The sequence below is a fragment of the Musca autumnalis genome, unplaced genomic scaffold (assembly GCF_047663935.1).
Source record: "Musca autumnalis isolate F117 unplaced genomic scaffold, ASM4766393v1 scaffold_5, whole genome shotgun sequence".
NCBI lineage: Eukaryota > Metazoa > Arthropoda > Insecta > Diptera > Muscidae > Musca > Musca autumnalis.
In genome coordinates, this window is record NW_027412088.1 from 64,858,748 (window position 1) to 64,882,193 (window position 23,446).

The window sequence follows — 23,446 nt, forward strand, 5'->3', positions numbered from 1 at the left end:
GCAAAAATTTGGTAGGCACATGTCATTACTTTCTGCATTACCAGGTAATGAGTACTCATTACCCTCCGCATTATCAGACAGTACATATATAACAGTTAACATATAACTAGTTACATCCTTACTTACTACTAACTTACAAAGGAATAAGTACGGTGGCACAGGGCTAGTGTGTCTGACTACAAATCCTAGGTTTGTGTGTTCAAAGCTCACCGTCAGCATGGAGTTTTTTGTTGACAAAATTACGAAGAAATGTTGACGTACATGAATGTTTTTAAACAACCCTTACTATTTGTACGAGTGGCCTAGTGTGTAGTGTATTTGACTACAAACCAGAAGTTCGTGTGTTCGAAACTAGAAGGAACCGAAATAAAAGAAAAGGAAAAAACAAAAAGCAAAAAGTGTGCAGTGTTGAATTTGAATATATTTTCACCTCAATTGATCTAAAAATAGAACATGTGCTTTTAGCGTCCTTTTCGACTACGGGTAAGTGGTTAAATATGTACTTTGTGTACACATTTAAGGAAGTACTTCCTTCCTATGACATCCCCATGTAAAAATAATGACTTTTACGGTCAATTAGTAAGTAGTTACAACTGCCAAAATTTACTGAATAAAGTCATTACTTGGTAATGACTTTTTTTGCTGGGTCAGGTTCCTTTTTGGAATACACCTAATATTAATACATATATATACCACGCAATTTGGTATATTTGATAATTAAGAAAATTGTTTATTGAAGATCTATCGTCCAAAATTGTGCACTTGTACCTCACATATGCTTCGAAAATAGTTCATTGTGGGCATATATTGTGATATCTAAAATATATTTTATACCGGTAGAAATAACTAACAATGAATAGAAATTCAAAAATTTTGCATGCTAACAAATCTATAAATCCCAAAATTATTCATATTCAATTATACAGAAAAGAAGATAGTATTATTCAGCTGCGCTAACGGTGATATACCTTCAGCCTCTAAAAATATATTTATTTTGTAACACGAGTTTGCTTCAAAATATGGGGCTACACCAAATCAATTTTAGTAAGCTAAATTCTGAGTTTTGGAAATATTTGAGAAATATTTGTTCAGATTTGTAATTTTAGTTGGAGCCGGCAGGGGAACTCTGGACTATTATCTCAGGAAATATGACGTACCCCGGGAAAGGGACTAGAATAGGGACCGTAAAAAGAACCTTCTTCAAAAAAAAAAAAAAAAAAATAAAAAAATAATAATAATCAAATAGATCCGATACGGGTCCTCAAACTGCACATTTTCCCAAATTTTGTATGGGAGGTACTCGAAAGACGGACCGATATAGTCCATATTCCGACCGGACACATGACTGTATGAAATAATACAATGTGTAAAGTTTCGACCAATCAGAAAATCCCCTTGAGAGTTAACTTGGGGATATGCGGCGCAAGTACAATCCGCTGAAAAAATTCAAAACGATTCGAGAGGACCCTTAAATTTCCCCTTTCCGAATTTTGTGTGGGAGGTACCCTAAGGACCGATATAGTCTTATCCGATCAGAAACATTGTGGCGTTTTTTTTGGAATAGTGTTTGCAATTTTGTTTTTTCAAAATAGTCTGGCTTAATCCCATTGTTGTTGTTTTAATATTTTGAAACAACTAGTTTATTAGTGGAAAAGATTAGTTGTTTCAAAATATTAAAACAACAACAATGGGATTAAGCCAGACTAATTTGAAAAAACAAAATTGCAAACGCTATCCCAAAAAAAACGCCACAATGTTTCTAATTGAAGACACTGGCACGACGTGTGTTGTTTTTGCTGTAAAGCAGACCAACCAAATATTGGTGTGTGCATTCGTCGACATTCGACGACACATACTAGTGGAAAAGGTTTGAATTGTTTTCGCAGACACTTTCGTCGGAGTTGTGTGAGGTTGCCAAGGAAAAACTTCTCATTGAACTTTTTTCTTTGCTTACCTTTATACTTCGAGCTGACGATTGATGTTTGGGTATAAAAAGTTTCTTGTTGAAGAAGTTATTGAAAAATAACTTCGGTGGAGAATATCCACAAACAAGAAACAAGGGAACTGATGAGATCCAGTGGCGTAGATCGAAACTATAGTATTCCCTGCCTTACCCCTTGGCGAACAATGCCAAATCTTTTCCACTAATAAACTAGTTGTTTCAAAATATTAAAACAACAACAATGGGATTAAGCCAGACTATTTTGAAAAAACAAAAAAGTCTTATCCGATCTATATCTGGAAGGAATAATAATATATGGAAAGTTTGGAACAAATCGATTGCTCACTTCGCCAGTTATTGTTCACACAATTTTTTGAAAACAATTTTGGAGGTGTGGACCGACATAGCCTACATGCGAACTTAAACAAAGTTTGGGCAAAATATTACGTTGTATAAAAATTGGTTCTAATCGGTAGATCCGTTCGAGAGTTATCGTGCGCACCAGCCAGCTAGACATTAAGAGAGGCAGATGAACGGACAGCGCTAAAGAGACTACAAATTGTCTGAAACGAATTTCGTCCAAATATACTTGGGGTCTAAAACCAATATTTCGATGAGACACATCTTTAGTCGTATTTTGTTTGTATCCGCCTTACCCTAAATCCTGAGGTATAAAATAGGTGGCGAGGCGACCCATTATTGCAATATTTGTATAAAAATCCAATTTGACAACTGAACTGAAAATTTCTCTGTCATGATAGAGACAATTTGTAGCATTGGAGGAAATTGTGGTTCTCTACACAAAACACATTATATAACAGGCAGTAGGTGCGTTATCTAGCAGACACATTATTGCAATTTGCATCAGGGGAAAAATCAGTAGTTATTTTTCCATATGTAGGCTACTTTGCGTTATATGTCCTCCAGGAATGAAAACATAGACCAAAAATAAATTTTGTATATTTTTCATACAAAAGTAATGGTCTATGTCAACTCCTAAATAATATCAGATCATCATGCAGAATTATAGGCATTTTCTTCAACTTAAACTCTTACCTCGTGAAAAATTTCGTGACAATTGAGCTATAATTGCGATCTCTAGCGGGTTTATTATTACACTACAAACAAAAAACTGGATATATTACGCTGTAACTCTGTTATCTGGCCACGTACATCAACATAATTGACATCAATTGAAAGGTCAAGAGATCGTCTTCCAAATATAACTCACGAGTGGGGAAGGTGTCTTTCAGGTACAAAGATATAAGCTGTTTATGAAAAATTTTTACAATTTTCACACAAAAGTTGTGGTCCATTTAACCCTCTAAATATTATCTGATCGCCACCTCAAATTGCAAGCTTCTTCTTTGTCATATACTCTTACCTTATTTATCGAGGCGATCAGACTATTATTGCGACCTACAGAGCAGCTACAAAATCGGATAAAAATTATGTTTTTGGTCAATTTCACCCGCTAAATATTTCTCGATCACTACCAATTAAAATAGCGATCTATTCTGATGTGAAACCGACCTCCATACCAAATTTCGTGACGATCGGTCCATAATTGCGGCCTGGAGTTTGATTACAATTTATAATGGACAGACGGACACACGGACGGACGGACACACATCTCAAAATATGAAGATTGGTATACCACATTGGGGGTCTCCGACGAATATTTCGCGGCGTTACATGAATTTTTCCCAAAACAAACTTATAATACCCTTTCCACATAGTGGTGTAGGGTATAAATAGAATATTTGATAAAATATCAAACGTTCTATGTAAAATTCAATATTTTCTTTGTCATAATTTGTAGCATTGGGCAGGTTATTGTTCAAAGGGAACAAATCGATGTCGGGTTTTTTAAGGCGGCACCCGCATAAAGTTTTTAGTTCGGTCAGATTTTAAGACTGTCAAAATTGAGCACAATTGGAATATGTTAACACGTGCTACTGGGGCCCCGAAGATATGCGAATCTAGATTTTTTTTTGGACTTCGGCGACCCATTTCTCTGGAATGGTTAAAGCTTTTTGTCCATATTAAGCATTAAATTAAAGGTCATTCGGTTCTTAACATTTCTTGCTGAACAACAAACTACGTAAATATTACTGAATTCGAGGTAATAAAACCAATGTCCCGAAAAACGTGACTATGTACGCCTTTGTGCGAAAATGGAGTCTATTAAAAAACATCTTCTTCCTTTTTATCAATTTTTGGAATGAAAACAAATGTCTTTTACATTTTGTTCAAATTTAAATCTATTCACGAGTAAGACATCATGTGGTTTTGGAGCTATCGACTACTTGAAGAACGCTCTGCTATGTAGTTCGCAACTTGAAGAACGCTCTGCTATGTAGTTCGCAACTTTTAAGTTGTTTACCATCCTTTGCGCCTCCTCGAAATCCGGAGTTAATGTTTAACCTCGTGAACAACAAGAATTATGCCAGACCTTTTTCTAGGAATTTCGGCAGTTGCTTTTTGGAAGTTTGGATCGAATATTTCTGAAGAAATCGGAATCTTTGTTTTGTTAAGATTTTTGTCGCCTTTTGGCTCTTTACGGCGTATTGCACCGTTGCACAGTGGCCAATTTCCCAAAAAACCTGGCCAAAAATCGAAAAAACCATTGCATCAATTTACCCTAAATAGTGTCAAATATTGTTTACAGGAGTCCACTGCGTGTATACGTTTATTGTTTAGTAAGTGGGTATAAAAGGGGGCCAAAGTGACCCCATTTAGAAAAAAAAATTTTTCTCAATATTTAAGTTGTTTATTAAAATCTTATAATATCCAAAATAAACAGCGGTTTGTTTTATTTTTTTTTTTTGCAATTGTAATTAAAGGTATGCGAAACGTATTCAAAATGTTCAGTGTCGCGAATGAAGTGCGCGTTTTCTATAATTGATATTTGTACTTGTTCATTTTTTATACCCTCCACCATAGCATGGAGGGTATATTAAGTTTGTTTTTCCGTTTGTAACGCATTGAAATACTCATTTGCGACCCTATAAAGTATATATATTCTTGATCAGGGTAAAATTCTAAGTCGATCTGAGCACGTCCGTCCGTCTGTGGTAATCACTCTAGCATCCACAAAAATGGAGATAGGACGCTGAAATTTTGGGAAAATGCGTCTTTTGTTTGCAGGCAGGTCAAGTTCGATGATGGGCTATATCGGTCCACGTTTTGGTATAGCCCCCATATAACGGTACCCCCCGATTTACGGTATTTTGAAATTTTTAAGCTACATTTTCAGACCGATTTGGCTATAATTTGACTTTTAGGGTTCTTAAGTGTCAATAAACATATATAACAAAACTTGTGGACATAGGTCCACGTTTTGGTATAGCCCCCATATAACGGAACCCCCCGATTTACGGTATTTTGACGTTTTTAGCTACATTTTCAGACCGATATAGCTATAATTTGACATTTAGGGTTCTTAAGTGTCAATAAACATATATAACAAAAGTTGTGGACATAGGTCCACGTTTTGGTATAGCCCCCATATAACGGTACCCCCCGATTTACGGTATTTTGACGTTTTTAGCTACATTTTCAGACCGATATAGCTATAATTTGACATTTAGGGTTCTTAAGTGTAACTAAACTTATATAACAAAAGTTGTGGACCTACATTTTCAGACCGATTTAGCTATCAATTGACATTTAGGGTTCTTAAATGTCAATAAACTTATATAACTAGTGGACATAGGTCCATGTTTTGGAATAGCCCCCATATAACGTTATCGCCCGATTTCAGGTATTTTGAGAATTTTACCAATAAGTTTTAACCGAATTATCTGTAATTTGAACATTTGACATTTGAAATTCTTAGTGGTCACCACACCTCTCCACCAAAAATTGTCAAGAAAGCCCCCATATAACGGTACCTCCCGATTTTGATGATTTTAGCTACAATATTAAACCGAACTAGCAGTAATTTGACATTTAAAGTTCTTAGTGGTCACAACACCTCTCCATCAAAAATTGTCAACATAGGTCCATGTTCGGATATAGCTCCCATGTAACGGTACCTCCCAATTTTCAGTAATTTGGCAATTTTAGCTACAATTTTTAACAGAACTAACTGTAATTTGACATTTGAAGGTTGTAGTGGTCACCACACATCTGCATCAACAATTTTCAACATAGCCCCAATATAACGATACTTCCCGATTTTCGGTACTTTGAGGATTTTACTTAAAATATTTAACCGAACGTAGGTCCATGTTTTTGTATAGCCCCAAAGCAAACCTCCCGATTTTCCGTACCTTAGCTTTATTTTTTGGACGAACTTTCTGTAATTTGAAATTTAAAAGTCAACAAAAATTCTGCAACAAAAATTGTTCATTTAAGTTCATATTTTCGTATAGCCCAGATACCTCCGATCTAGCTGTTAATGACATTTGAAGTTCCCACGTTATGTACCGATTTTCGATATTTTGAGGATTCTAGCTAAATTTTTTAACCGAATTAGGAGTTATTTGACATTAAAGGCTATCATCAAAAACTGTCAACATAGGCCCATGTTTTATTATAACCCCTATATAACAGTACCTCCCAATTTCTAGCCCACCAAAAATTGTCAACAGTTAGATATTGGCACCATAAAAAAGGGCCTCCCGAATGAAGCATTTTATGTACATTATCTGACATTTTAACGTACTCACTTAAAGTTGGGGACAGGAATGAATATTTTATGGTGGAGGGTATGAAAAGTTCGGCCCGGCCGAACTTAATGCTTTTTTACTTGTTTTAAGATAAAATTTTCACAAAAAGCGATGAAAATAGTTATGAGTAAGATCGAGTTGGGCTATGTAACTTATCATTTCATAAAAAGGGAAGAGTTTTTTACCAAATTACATCGAAATATCCTGCCCATATTTGCCCTTCTCGTTTTTATGGAATATATCTATATATCACCAATATTTTTGAAAATTTAACATAGCTGAAGCCAAGGTTTACCCTTTTAGAACACGCGACTTGTGATTGTATATTATACAAATTAAATGTTTATGGATAAAATGAAATGTTTTTGGACGTGGCAAAAAAAATTGGCCTCAAAAGTTAATTTGCGTGGAAGCTGTGGCTATATTTATGTTAGAAAATGGGTAAAAATGGGTTGAAGCCAACGTGTCTTTTTTTGTTCTCTCTCGATTTGTGAGTAAACCACACTTCTCACGATTTTTCTGTCAAAGTAAAAGTAGAAGCCAACTAAATAAGGATAATCTCACTAGTGTATAACTTTTCAAAATTTCATCAGCGTCTACCAATAAATGACGCTGACATTTTGAAGCCAAATTTACAGTGCTTTTTGAAATTTTCTTCTAGTCGCGTTCCGCAAACAGATTTTTCAAAAAGGCTTTAATAGGATTATAGTACTTGCGATTCTGAGCTTTTTGATACGTATATCGTGAATGTAGCCTCCACAGCTTCACAGAAATATGTATCGAAATGACGAAATTTTGTGTGAATATTTTTCTAAAAATCATATTATTCGGGCCTAATTTTTACAATTGTCATTCGATTTCCTCGTACTTGGTTGCACATTTTAGTTTTTTACGTTCCGGATCTAATAAATCATTCTCCGTGAAAATCCATCCACTAAAACGCGAGTTACAAGAAAATCCAAAGTAGAAAAATCACCTAAAATTGTTTTTGGAAATATCGCGTATTTTATCGCGTTTTCTGCGGTTCGTTTCCACTGCAATGAAACAACTAATACAGCATCTTTGTTTTAGCGGAAACAGAGATTTGAAAACTTCACTGATAAGGGAGCTACATTCATTTTATCCCAAAAAATAGTGTGTGATGCTACATCCACGGTTCTTCGTTGACCGCCTTGAAATAGATATATATCGATGTAGATTTTTATGGTGGACACTGAAATCGGATGCGGACAAAAAGCATACGCACTCCGCGCAAGTTAGCGACGTTATATAGGTTTTTAGGCACTAAGATGCAGCCGATGCTACATCTTAGCCTCCAAATTAAATTTCGAAAACTATATTCAAATTGAAAGATACGGTATTACTGTACATGAAAATCATATGCGGACAAACTGATTTTGATAATTACGCGATTTACAAGTATTTAAAAATGCATATAAATAAAAATGGGTTATTTGACCTCTATTTCCATTTCAGAAGCTTTGACATATATCCCCATCAACCCAATTAGCTTCCCTAATGGGAAAGCTTTAATATGAATGTCAATAAAGCAAAATCCGTCTATTTTGTTGGGAGATTTAAGCAAAATGAAGGAAGTATTCCTATACATTTTTACAATATTTTCTACTACATAATGCATGTGAAAAATATTTTTTTTTAAACAAAAAATTATTTTTTTGACCGAAATATGTGCTTATTTTGGCTGTAACATCCAAACTATAACACCAATCTGTATGATTGTAGTCTCATTTGATTTGCCGTGAAGTTTGGATCCACAACAATTTTTTTTGTAATTTTATGACCACTAAATGGGCCTTAATTTTGAAAAAAGTAGACTATATTCAATAATTTATCTATTTTTTGTACATTCCGCGAATTCTGTGTAACATTTTGCAGGTATTATGCAATCTACTCGCTGAAGTAACTTCGAGAGAACTTTTTTGTAACAATTGTGTTCATTAAAATAATTAGCGTTTTTATAATATTTTCTTTCTTAAAAAGCGAAATAAAAGCGCCATAACTTTTGTCCGCAACAACCAAAAATTGGCTCGCGACCAGATTCGTACTCGGAATTTTTTTCTTAACCTACATATCAAAAATCGTTGATGTAGCGCGAAAAAAATTTATCCTTTTTTTCTGAAATGGAATATGAAATAATTGACAATATTCCTGATATATATAAAATTCTTCGAGTCTGCCATGATGTTCGAAATTAAACTCCTCTGAAACGGCTGGACCGAATTCGATGAAATTTTGTATGTGGAGTTTTTAGGTCTGAGAATGGGTTTTTAGCTATTTTTTATACTGGTCAGGGGAGTGACCAGGGAACCTTCCCCACAACATTTTTTAAGAAAACGTGAAATCAGAGATATTTTTGAAGGTATTGTTTCAAAATTGCTTGCAGTACTATGGCAATAACTGTCTTGATAATGAATGGTCACCTCGGAAGTTGAATATCGCTGTCAGCCCAATTTTTTAAAAATGTATAATTATATATAATATCCTTAATTTTATTAAGCGTGACTACAAAAACGATATAAACACTGGCTTTAATAAGTGGGGAAGCGCGATCAACCCCAAATTTGGAATACAGTACAACCCCGATAATGTAAAATGTCACTGGACATAAATTCCTAAAAATCGATAGAGAAATCAGGCAACGCCTAATTTCAAAGATGGTCAAATAGCTATAACGTCTACAAATTGTGCATTGGTCACTAAAACGATGGGCCAACAATGTGATGGGTCTTTAAAACAGTCGTGATGTTCTAGATTAAACTTCCGAAACTGCCGGACCTAATTCGATGAAATTTTGTATGTGGAGTTTTTAGGCTTGAGAATAGGTTTTTAGCTGTTGGAGTGACCAAGGTACCACCCCCACAAAATTTTTAAGGAAACGTGAAATCTATGATATTTTTTGACGTATTGCTTAAAAATTGCTTGCAATAAAAATGATAATAACTGTCGTGATACTGAATGGTCATCTCGGAAGTAAAATGTCGCGGTCAGCCCAATTTTTCAAAAATGTATAATTATAGATAATATCCTTAATTTTAGTAAGCGCGACTGCAAAAACGCTATAAACACTGTCTTCTATAAAAGAGAAAGCCCGATCAACCCCACATTCTGGAATACAGTACAACCCCGATATTGTTAATTTTCACTTGATCGAATTTCCAAAAAATCGATTGGGAAATCAGCCAGAGTACTTCAAAATGTCCAAATATCGGCTTTCAATGCAAAATCTCATAGAATAACGGGTAGTAGTCGATATTGGTAATTGTGGCCATTAGGTGGTGTTTTGGTAGTAAAAATCCACGATCGCGTTCGATTTTTTAAAACGTTATAATTTCAAAAAAGGTTCCTAAATTTAGTGCGTGGGACTAAAAAACCCATGAGCACTGGCTTCACTGCTTTTAATTACTCGAACAAGACGAAATCTTTAAATACAGTGAAGTCTCGATAATTCCAACTTGCATTCAAAGGTAATTTTATATGAATTACTGAAAAGTTTATGTTTAGGAAAACAAATGTAAAAGTAGTCTTCTGGTACCCTTTGCCGAAAACCGGGAGGTACCCTAGAACTGTACCGAACATATCTCTCTATGCGAAGATATCTCCAATGAACACTAAACACCGAATTTAGGTCACTTCGGTTCGATAATGCCGCTAAAACCTTAAATATAACGAAGTTAGAATGTTCTATGTTAAATATTGCGAGCAGTATCTTGATTTCAGCTGAAGAACATCGCTATATTGACATATTTTATTTCGAAGTGTTACAAACGGAATCAACAAGTTAGTTACCCAGCAAATTGTTTGATGTCAAAGATACTATTCAATCATTGGTTCAGGTGATCTGGCATGTCATCTTTTTAGCATCTTCATCAATTAATTTTATATGAGCGTGGACCCCAAAAAATTCTGTTTATTTTTGATCCAAAGCATGTCATTTACACAAATGCTTTAACATGTCTTTTCACCAATGCTTTGGCATATCATTTTCACAAACCCTTTGCAATGACATTATTATTACGACGAGAGTTTTAACAGCGTTGATTGTGATTCGTGTCTCCAACAACATCAAGCCTATTGAAAATAATTATTCTTATATATTTAGAACAATGGGTATGAATAGAAACACAAAATTCATCTCTATTTGATCGATGGATCGACTTCCTTTGCATGGGTTCAAATGCTGATGAAAAGATCGGATCTTTCACGACTTCCTTTGCATGGGTTTAAATGCTAATGAAAAGATCGGATCTTTCACGACTTTGTTTGAACCAATGCAAAAGATGCCATGAAATCACACATTTAACCCCTACCTTTAAATTTTGCTGGGTATACCCTACATCTTATGGTGGAGGGTATAATGAAAGACATTTTTTAATTTAAATCTGGAGACCCATTAGATGATATATGTGCTAAAATATCAATTTATTTCATGAAGTTTCAAGACGAATGCAAAGCTATCAATCGTCAATTCGGTTCGAAAATCTAGAGGGAGGTATCAATACTATATCTTTTGGAGATGTACTTCGAAACATTCCAGTTGTAATTCGCTACGTTTCATTCGTAATTCGAATTATTTAATTTGTATTCTAATTATTTCATTTGGAAATCGAATTATTCCATCTCTTGTAATTCTAAAAATTTAAGTTGAAATTAGAAAAATAAAAATTAAAAAAATTGGTTGCATTGTCTTATGTTTAGTTTTTCGAATTAAAAATAAAATGTTAGAATTAAAAATGGAATATTTCAATTCGTATTACATACAAATGGGACAATAGAACTATAATAATTCGAATAATATATCGAATATATCGAATAACAATATGTTACGGATTACAAATGGAATTTTATATGTAATTACAACTAAAATGCTTCGTTTCACATCTGAAAAAGGTCTATATAGATAAATATGTATATAGGTTAATAATGTTTACACGGCAACCCAAAAACGGACCAGCAACGCGGACCGGGTCAGCTAGTAATATATATATAATATGGAATACAATTTGAAACTTCAATATCATACTTGCACGTCTTTTCTTACACAAATTGTAATTCATTGGTGACATATAGTGGAATTTAACGAAGAACATTATTGTCCTTGACGCCATTATTCCAAAATGATGTTTTGTATCACAATTTTATCTAAATTCACAAGAAGTACGACCTTAACCCTAATTTTTTTTCAATTTTGCATATTTCTGGAATTTAGGTAAGATATAGAGTTTTAGTGTATTCCGGGACCTATAGTAAAATTTGATGGCGAACAAATTTGTAGAATATTTTGATCCGATACAAACTCATTTAATAGGAGAAGGCACCAGAAAGACCCCCTCAATGACCGTCTAAGGGTTAGAAAATGCGAAAAATGAAATCAGCGAAAAACATAAGAAACCAAGGTTAGGCTTGAATCCATTCATTTTTAGAGTTTTGGCCAGGTTTTTTGTAAAATTGCCCACTGTGCGTTGGATCAAACAATGGCAGGTCAGCAAGTTCAGGACTAAGATACCACAGATTATTAATCATGTTGTTATTTCCTTTTTCTGCAATTTGTGTGTCAATGTTTTCATATTTCAATACATTTTCAATGAGGTCTAGGCCTTGTTTTGATGCTAAACGTATCGTAGAATCTGAAGAATCGTCTGTCCCGAAAACAATCAAGCGCGGCTTCAAGAAAATTGTACCTATGAAATTGTCATTGGTGCTGGACCCCTGTAAGGTGTATAGGAACGTTACTAGTATCATTTTGGCAACAGTAGAAGCTATCGGAGAGGATCCCTACAAATACAAGATCTCTAGAAGCTTTATCCGTGAACAGCGTGCACTGGCATGGAAAACTATTACCAGATGTTCTCAAAACAGAGAAGAAAAACGGGTTGCTGTTCTGGTATCACAGGGAGGTAAAGAAAAACTCCTAGGCGTTCCTGAAACTGACAGTGCTCATGGGAGAAACAAGAACTAGCAGTGTACATATGCCTACAATAATGGGGTCTCAACAGATCAAGCAGATATTAGGTCGAGAGCTTCTGTACCACTGAACAAATTTGTTAGAAAAATTTTTGAGAGGGATTTTTCACTGCAAGTTTGGAAGCACATCCGGACATCAAATAAATATATTCAAGCGATTTCTATAAGAATAGTTTGCGATTGACAAATCTAAGTTCGAAGTAGGCGAAACTACTGCCCAGCTCACTTTACAAGAACAAGAGGCCGTAGAAGCAACTTGCGTTTAAATCGTTCGAGACTGGTTTAACGCCCCCAGAATGTTTTTTCTATTTTATTTATTTATTTGGTATCCCACACGACAACAACTGAGTGTTATAAGTGAGAGTTTGGGTTATTGATTTTACAAAGCGTATAATGAACAGGATAATGTTTATATAGATAAAATATATAAGATGTTTACCCAATAAACATTATCAATAGGTTGAAAATAAATAGAGACAATAGATTGAGTTTAATACAAAAAAATAGTAAAAAGGATATTCAGAAATATTTTTAGGTCCAAAACAAGACCTAAACTGCATTGAAGATTTACTTAATACGAAAGGCATTCACAAACAAATATCAGATAAAGGAAATAATAAAATGATAAATCATATGTGGTACATTAGTCCACAACTTATTGGCCTGGCATTGTTTGATCTGATAGTGCAAAACACCGTAAAGATACAAAAGATGACAAAAATCTTTACAAAGCAAAGATAGAAATTTCTCCCGAAATATTCAATCCAAACTTACAAAAATCAAAGATTTACCAGGCATAATTGCCACTGAGACTTAATTGTTGTTCAAGAGATTAAATTTTAACTCCGAATTTCTTGAAAAAGATCCTACAACTTGACCACAGAACATCAATAACCGGGAGGGGTAAAGGATGGTAAACCACTTGAAAATTGTGAGCGACATAGAAAGGAGTCGGGTTCATCGCCAATTTGTCATCTGTATCCAGATGGCTCCAAAACCACATTATGTCAGTCCCTTATGTAAATTTAAATATGTATGAACAAAATGTAAGCGTTTGTCATTGAAGCCATACAATGAATGTACAAATGCCCATCTTTGTAAAAACAAATTTTTCCATTTGAAAAAGGAAATGTTTGATGGATAGCAAAGCCATTCCATGATGAGTCTCTACAATAGGCAAAACATGTCACATAATGGTGGTTGTGTGGGTTCGAATCTGCGGCTTTCCTTTTTCACTTGCAAACATCATCGGTCATTAATAGACAGCGGAATTTTATGCAACCCCTATTTTTAGTCCGATTCATGTCAAATTTTGGGACTGGGCATATTTTTGGCTTCTGATTACATTGCAATCGAAACATATGACATATGCACAATTATGCAAAATGCATAAATTTTTGCATATGCAAAATTTATGCATTTAACATATTTTCTTATGCAACAAATATTTCAATAATAGGTACACAAATGTTTGTGTGTACAATTTTTCAGTTTAAAATTGTCTTCAGAGAGGTAAATAAAATAGAGAAATGTATAACACTGTGCAACATTTTCAATGTAATTTTGTGCAAACAACTTCTAATGCGGTTTTTATGAAAGTTCAGACCCAATAGACAAAAACCCTCTATGGGTTTTTATACCCTCCACCATAGGATGGGGGTATATTAAGTTTGTCACTACGTTTGTAACTACTCGAAATAATCATTGTAGACCCCACAAAGTATATATATTCTTGATCAGCGTGCAATTCTACATCGATATAGCCATGTCCGTCCGTCTGTCCGTCTGTCCGTCTGTGGAAATCACTCTAGCGTCCGAACGGATTGACGTAGGTTGATGAAATTTTGGGAAAATATATTATATTTACGTAGGACTTTTGGTATTGAAAGCGGGCTATGTAGGTCCACGCTTTCGTATAGCCCCCATACAAAATGACGCGTGACGCGTCGTCGTTTTAAGGAATTTTTAAGATATTTGGCCCATTTTACCACCGAATTGGTTGTAATTTGGTACTTTGTGTCTCCAGAGGCCAAAAAATATTCCTACCAAAGTTGGGTTATATAGGTCCACGTTTTGGTATAGCCCCCATATAAGGCCCCATATAAAGTACGCGTCATTTTAATATATTTTGAATGTATTAGTCCCATTTGACCACAGAATTGGTTGTAATTTGGTATTTTGTGTCTTCAGAGGCCAGAAAACATTCCTACCAAAGTTGGGTTATATAGGTCCACGTTTTGGTATAGTCCCCATATAAGACCCCTTATAAAGTACGCGTCATTTTAATAGATTTTGAATGTATTAGACCCATTTGACCAAAGAATCGGTTGTAACTTTGTATTTTGTGTTTCCAGAGGCTAAGAAACATTTCTACCATAAAATGTTTATATAGGTCCACGTGTCGATATAGCCCCCATAATACAAAATCTCCCGATTTTCGATATTTTGAACGTTTTAGCCTCATTATCACACCGATATGGCTGAAATTTGGTATTTAGTCTTCTTTAGGCGTATAAAACTTTCCCCCAGAAATTTGTAGGTATAGGTCCACGCCATCATATAGCCCCCATAGAACGGTATCTTCCGAATTTCGGTATTTTGAAGGTTGTGGCCATATTAATCCACCGAAATGGCTGAAATTTGTGGTGGAGGGTATAAAAAGTTCGGCCCGGCCGAACTTAACGCTTTTCTTACTTGTTTTTGTTAGTTCGGGTTCGGATTTTATGGCTCTATCTAAACATCGTTAAATATTGACTTTTTAAAGCAAATCGGGGCTATATACATATGTAAAACCAATACGAATCTTTCCATGACATCCACAGCAAACTTGTAGATAAGAACAAGAAGAACGTACTTGGAAAAATAATGAACACGAATAACCTCATTTATTGCCTCAAATTTTATAATATATCTAAAAATACCGTAATTTTTATATATTTATCAGTGTATCTCCAAAATGGTTACATTTTTCTAAATGTTATCTTTGGGAAAAATATTCGTTAGAATGTAATACACAACTCTTCGGAACATACATATCATTGTTGTAAAATGCCTCTATTGCGTTGATTCTAGCATATTTTTCAACGACAATTTGAAAAATATGTCAACAATACATTGAAATGTCAAATATGAGAATAAACAGCCTGTGTGAACGTTGTTTGAAATATGTTTTGTAAAAAGTATGATATGAAATACCGCCTAAACAACATGGAATAAGTGTCTTACAGTTTCAGAATGTTCTGAAGAATTGCTGAGCACATTATTTGGAAATTTTCTGCGAAAGGCTACTTGGTTCAACTCTCAATAGTTTAGCTGTAACTGACCATAATTCCAGAAATTAAATAAACTTTTATATATTTTATCAATTTTGATGCGCTAGTTGCGGTTTTTCCTAGTTCGTCTATTATTCTATGATACATAAGTTCTACTACTCTAGGACTACAATATTGCTTCAGACCGCAAATCAAAATTATTTTTAGTTTCTGAGATAAAGCCCGGATCAATGGATAAAAGGTCGTTTTAGCCCGGTATAGATGAGGCCAAAAAATCCAAACCCAATCTAAAAACAAGAGACCCAACTAGGGGGCTTGTAGTCTCAATATGTACTTTCAGAAAATGCCCACTAAAAGTTGTTTGCATTTTCAGTGTTGCACAGTGTAATCACAGCCACAACTTTCAAAATACCCAAAATCGGGAGGTATCGTTCTATGGGGGCTATATGAAGGCCTGAACCTAAACCGAAAAATTTTTGGTGGAAAGTTTTTTACCCCCAAGGAAGACTTAATACGAAATTTCAGCCATTTCGGAGGGATATTGAGGGCACAACCTTCAAAATACCAGAAATTCGGAGGTACCGTTCTATGGGGGCTATATGAAGACGTGGACCTATACCGACAAATTTCAGGTGGAAAGTTTTATACCCACAACGAAGACAAAATGCCAAATTTCAGTCATTTCGGTTTGATATTGAGGCCACAACCTTCAAAATACCGAAAATCGGGAGGACCATTCTATGGGGGCTATATGATGACGTGGACCTATAACGATAAATTTCAGGTGGAAAGTTTTATACCCACAACGAAGACAAAATGCCAAATTTCAGTCATTTCGGTTTGATATTGAGGCCACAACCTTCAAAATACCGAAAATCGGGAGGTACCATTCTATGGGGGCTTTATGAAGTCGTGGACCTATACCGACAAATTTCAGGTGGAAAGTTTTATACCCACAACGAAGACAAAATGCCAAATTTCATTCATTTCGGTGGGATATTGAGGTCACAACCTCACAACCTCCCGAAAATCGGGAGGTACCATTCTATGGGGGCTATATGAAGACGTGGACCTATGCCGACAAACTTCAGGTGGAATGTTTTATTCGCCTAACGAAGACTAAATACAAATTTTCAGTCATTTCGGTGGGATATTGAGGCTACAACTTTCAAAATACCGAAAATCGGTAGGTACCGTTCTAAGGGGACTATATGAAGACGCGGATCGATGCGGACAGATTTCAGTTGTAAAGTTGCATACCCCTAACGAAGACTTAATACCAAATTTCAGTATTTTCGGTGGGATATTTAGACCACAAATCCTTGAATATATTTTTGCATATGGTTTTGCATATGCTCATTTTATGCAGATATGTCAAAATATGTCGAAATATGCACGATATGCAAAATATGCAAAAATTTCTGGGCCTAATTCGTTCTATTTTGTAATAAAACGAGTTTCTGTCTAATCAGATTTTCTCTACGACCATCCTAACCATATATGCATTTGCATAGGATTCCGCAGTCTAGTCATTAAGCTCGACTCCAACGAGAAATTAATTAAAATTAAAATAGATCTTCGCCCTAATAGGCAACATTTTTAAATAAAGTAAAATATATTCGTTTTCATTCCCAAAAATTGATAATATAGGAAGAAAAACGTTTTTGTTAATAGACTCCATTTTTGCCCTATGGCCTTTTTTGGGACATTGGCTTTATTATCTCGAATCTCAGTAACACTTACGTACTTTGTTGTTCAGCAAGAAATTTTAAGAACAGAATGGCCTTTAATTGAATGCATAATACGGGCAAATAGGTTTAACCGTTCCACATATATGGGTCGTCGAAGTCGCCAATAGCAAAAAAAAATCTAGATTTTCATATCTTCGAGGCCCCAGTAGCTCGTGTTAACATATTCCAATGGTGCTCAAACTTTGCCAATCTTAAAATCTAAAAATACTAAAAGGCTAAAAAAATCCCACATCGATTTGGTCCTATGAGTTAAAACCAGCCCAATGCTACAAATTAAGACAAAGAAAATATTGAATAAAGCGTTTGATATTTTATTAAATTTTATATTTGCACATAGTTTAATAATAAAAAATGGTATTACGATATTTTTATACCCTACTCCACACTGTCGTAAATGGTCTCAATAACATAATAATCTGCTGAAAAACGACGTTAAACGGCCAAGAGTCTTAGTTTAGAACACTGTTATATATTTGTTGATGGTTTTTTAGACTTTAAATGACAATTTTACGACTTTTATGACGATTTTCGGTCAAAATCTGTTAGCATATTTTGCATATTTTTTGCATATTCTGCATATTTTTTGCATTTTTTGCATATTTTGCACATTTTTTGCATATTTTGCATATTTATTGCATATCTTGCATATTTTGTGCATATGCAAAAACGCAAATATGCAAAATAAATAAAAAAATATGACCCTGTTATTGAATTCAGTTTTTTATGAAACGAATTTTGGTCCAATCAGAATCATCGTATGTTTAATATTAAAAAATATGCAAATATGCAAAATCCAATCAAGACGTAGGAATAAAACTTACCATAGTATTTGCTAACATTGAAAAATGGGATTACCAAGCAGGACTGTAGGAAAAGTTTGGAGTTTCAATTAACTGACATAATTTCGCATATGCATTTATCTAATGAAGTGCGATATATATATACTAGTTACCAAGCTTTGCCTTCGTCTGCCACAAAAAAACATCCTAATACGACTGAAGATCGGCTTAACCACCCGTGAAACGTAGCGTAAAGGTTGGATGCGTGGGACTTCGGTAGACTCCTAATTTTTCAATGTATATCTAAGGTCTAACAGCTCAACTCGAAAGAGAATTAATTAAATATCACTATAACTGACCTTCGCCTTAATAAGGCAAAAATAAAACAAGTAAGAAAAGCGTTAAGTTCGGTCGGACCGAACTTTTTATACCCTCCACCACAAATTTCAGCCATTTCGGTGGATTAATGTGGTCACAACCTTCAAAATACCGAAATTTGGAAGGTACCGTTCTATGGGGGCTATATGATGGCGTGGACCTATACCTACAAATTTCTGGGGGAAAGTTTTATACGCCTAAAGAAGACTAAATACCAAATTTCAGCCATATCGGTGTGATAATGAGGCTAAAACGTTCAAAATATCGAAAATCGGGAGATATTGTATTATGGGGGCTATATCAACACGTGGACCTATATAAACATTTTATGGTAGAAATGTTTCTTAGCCTCTGGAAACACAAAATACAAAGTTACAACCGATTCTTTGGTCAAATGGGTCTAATACATTCAAAATATATTAAAATGACGCGTACTTTATAAGGGGCCTTATGTGGGGGCTATACCAAAACGTGAACTTATATAACCCAACTTTGGTAGGAATGTTTTCTGGCCTCTGAAGACACAAAATACCAAATTACAACCAATTCTGTGGTCAAATGGGACTAATACATTCAAAATATATTAAAATGACGCGTACTTTATATGGGGCCTTATATGGGGGCTATACCAAAACGTGGACCTATATAACCCAACTTTGGTAGGATTATTTTTTGGCATTTTTTGGAGACACAAAGTACCAAATTACAACCAATTCAGTGGTAAAATGGGCCAAATATCTTAAAAATTCCATAAAACGACGACGCGTCACGCGTCATTTTGTATGGGGGCTATACGAAAGCGTGGACCTACATAGCCCGCTTTCAATACCAAAAGTCCTACGTAAATATAACATATTTTCCCAAAATTTCATCAACCTACGTCAATCCGTTCGGACGCTAGAGTGATTTCCACAGACGGACAGACGGACAGACGGACGGACATGGCTATATCGATGTAGAATTTAACGCTGATCAAGAATATATATACTTTGTGGGGTCTACAATGATTATTTCGAGTAGTTACAAACGTAGTGACAAACTTAATATACCCCCATCCTATGGTGGAGGGTATAAAAATGTTTTTTTCCATCGCAATAATTTTATATGGTCTATCAGATACGAAAACATTTTTTCTAGAAAAAAATATAATAGCACTTATAAAGTATTTAAGTAAATATTATGCATAGAACATTGCGGCGAAAATTGTAACTGCATCGAACCTTTCAAATATGTTCTACGGCATTTCATTAATTTTATCGCAAAAACGCTGACAATGCACAGAGAAATATTTCTGGTTATTGACGGCAAAAAACAAGAAGTCGTAATTCAATGCAAAATTGAAATTGACATTGCTATTGTTATTGGACAATAAGATATTGCAATTCCCAGTAATAATGGTCGATGGCTACTGTCTCCAATATACTTTATTTTCCCACTTATAATGTCATTTCCGTTTAATACTGTCAGTCAGCGTTTGCCTGTAAACCACTTCAAACCCAGACGTAACGGTATGTGCATTACATTGGATCAGCTTAGTTTGCTGTTTGAATTAAAAAGTATAAGTGCAAAACTTTGCATAGATACATACTCGTATGTATGTATGTATGTGCAGGTAACGTCGGTATTTGTTTACATCTCAAAATGAACTGAACTGTAGGAAAATTGAACATGTAGGAACGTATCAGTGAGCTGTGCTGACGGAGATATACCCTCAGGCTCTGACCAAAAAAGAAGGAAAAACAATGATTATGCCGTATATAAAATATATTGATTTTGTATCACGAGTTTGCTTCAAAATAGGTGGAATCTGTAGGTTGTGTAATTTGGAGCTATACCAAATCATTGACATATAGTCCTAAAATTTTTAGTAAGCATACTTCGGATTTATAGTAAATTAGGTTTAACAAAATTTGGAAGAGATCTTCAAAAAAGTTTGAGAATTTCTTGCACACTAGCCATTTTAGTATGAGACGGCCATTATCTCAGGTAAGGAGTATGGACTTACTCTGAAAAAAATGTACCGTTGTAATTGGGACCGTGAAAACAACCTTCTGCAATAAGATTCAAATTAATCCGAGACGAGTCTTAAAACTGCACTTTTCCCAAATTTTGTGTGGGTCCTGGATGGAACCGATATTTTGTTTATTCCAAGCTGATATACATATGACTGTTTAAAATAATACGATGTGCAAACTTTGGACCAATATCAGAAACTCCCTTCGAGAGTTATATTGCGGATTTGTCATTATAGTTGGTGCCGTCAAAGTCTCTTGGAGCAAAAAGTTTGAGAGTTTCTTGCACACTAGCCATTTTAGTATGTGACGTTCATTATCTCAGGTATGGTGTATGGACTTACTCTGGAAAAAATTACCGTTGTAATTGGGACCGTGAAAACAACCTTCTGCAAAAAATTTCAAACTAATCCGAGACGAGTCCTCAAACTGCACTTTTTCCAAATTTTGTGTGGGTTCTGGATGGGCCCGATATTTTGTTTATTCCAACCTGATATACATATGACTGGATAAAATAATACGATGTGTAAAGTTTGGACCAATATCAGAAACTTCTTTCGAGAGTTATATTGCGGATTTGCCGTTTTAGTTGGTGCCGTAAGAGTTATCGAGAGTTATCATTTACACCATTTTATAGAATGAACTTTTGCGGGGGAGGTAGCCGAAAGGGTGGACCGATATGGCCCATTTTCGAACTTTAACTAAGTTTGAACAAAATATTATGAGTGCCAAATTTTGAAACAAATCTCTTGATCCGTTCAAGAGTTATCTTTCGTACCAGCCAGACAGATGGACCGAAATAGATTTCGCCAAACATACTTTGGGTCTAAAACCATTATTTCGATGAGGCACAGTTTGGTCGTATCAGCCTAAATACTGAGGATATAAACATGTTATATTTCTTATTTCTCTTTTTGTGTCTTGTAATAATAATATATGCAAACTTAATAATACATTTTAAGAAGCACTCAGTTACATCGAACACCATTCCGTCATTGGGGATACAAATTCAACAATTGGGGATTCAGACTCTTAGTCAAAAATTCAGAGCGTTGACGGGAAGAGAGTTGGGCGACAATAATATTCTGCAGCAGTCCTAACCGAAACTCATCAGATATGTTATGAATACTTATGCCAAATTTCTAATCGGCAGGAGAATCCCAACCAAACAACATGTTTGCCTTATTAAGGCGAAGGTCATTTATAGTGAATTTTTATTTTAATTAATTAATTCTCTTTCGAGTTGAGCTTTCATGACCTAAGAGATACATTGAAAATTAGGAGTCTACCGAAGTATCTCTTTGGTCATGAAAGTTCAACTCGAAAGAGAATTAATTAATTAAAATAAAAATTCACTATAAATGACCTTCGCCTTAATAAGGCAATCATGTTGTTTCGTTGGGATTCTCCTGCCGATTAGAGTCTGCCACACTCCTAATTTTTCAATGTATCTCTTAGATCATGAAAGCTCAACTCGAAAGAGAATTAATTAATTCAAACAACACGTTATTCTTCAAAATCGGGGAATAACACCAGTAAGCCTACAAGAGTTTATTACAGTGAAATCAAGAAGCCTTTACTAAGTCTGTAAAGATTTGTAAAAATACCATCAAAGGTCCTCAAAACCATAAGCGACACGATGAAAAACTCTCGGGTAGAGACTCTGGACTTACTAACAATCATACCCTCAGAGAAGGGGATGAACTTTTATTTGCTAGGAAGGGAAGCTAGCTAGCTTTTTGCTTTTCATAGTTTCTGCTATATTGCAGAATGCTTACTGTCTAGAAGTCGCAGTAAGCATTAGAAACTTCAATGGTAAATAAACATTATTCATTTTTGATCAGTGAGGGAAAAGTGATGGTTTATAACAATCCTTTACATATCGCAAATATGCCAAACTCAACCATGGCTTGGTACATTGTTGATCTTATTATACTTTCGAAGCCGGACTTATTGGTGGAAATATAGGTCTATGCTCATGGATTTTCCAGGTCCGATGATATCGTCAACCGTAGATTTTAGACCATACGCTAGACAACAATATGTATTCAATGGGTAGTAGATTTACATGGTGGCATACAACGCCATGTTCCCTTAAGTGTGCATGGACTATGGTAGACTGAGGTTCAAACCATTGGATATGTGCTCTTAACTTTGATAATCGACTGATGCATGTTACCTAATAGTGTGTTGCCACCGGTCTTGAATAGCTCGGTTTGTTATTAATCTGCTCATCCTGTCTTTTATTTTTTAGTCTATCAATGATATATTATAACAAAACCTTATAATTCCAGGTCATTTGAACCTCAGTCATCTCTGTAGAAAAATGTGTCTGCGGCAAAAACACCATGATGGTGATGGTGCGTAGGAACCTATCAAGTTTCTCACACTCACATTTTCTCGAATATACCCTACACCACCACGTGGGGAGGGTGTTATGTTATATTTTTGTTATATATTGTTTCCAATTCTTCATACTACTTGAAACCCATACATTCAAAAAGTTTTTTTTTTCAATGTCTTTTTATATTTTGTTTTATATTTTGAAAGACAAACATTATTTCTCTACTTCAAAGAATTTTGATCTGTAAAAAGCTTATGCACAAACTAGGTTTGTAAGGTATCAAACGATCGATCCTGTTCCCACTATAACC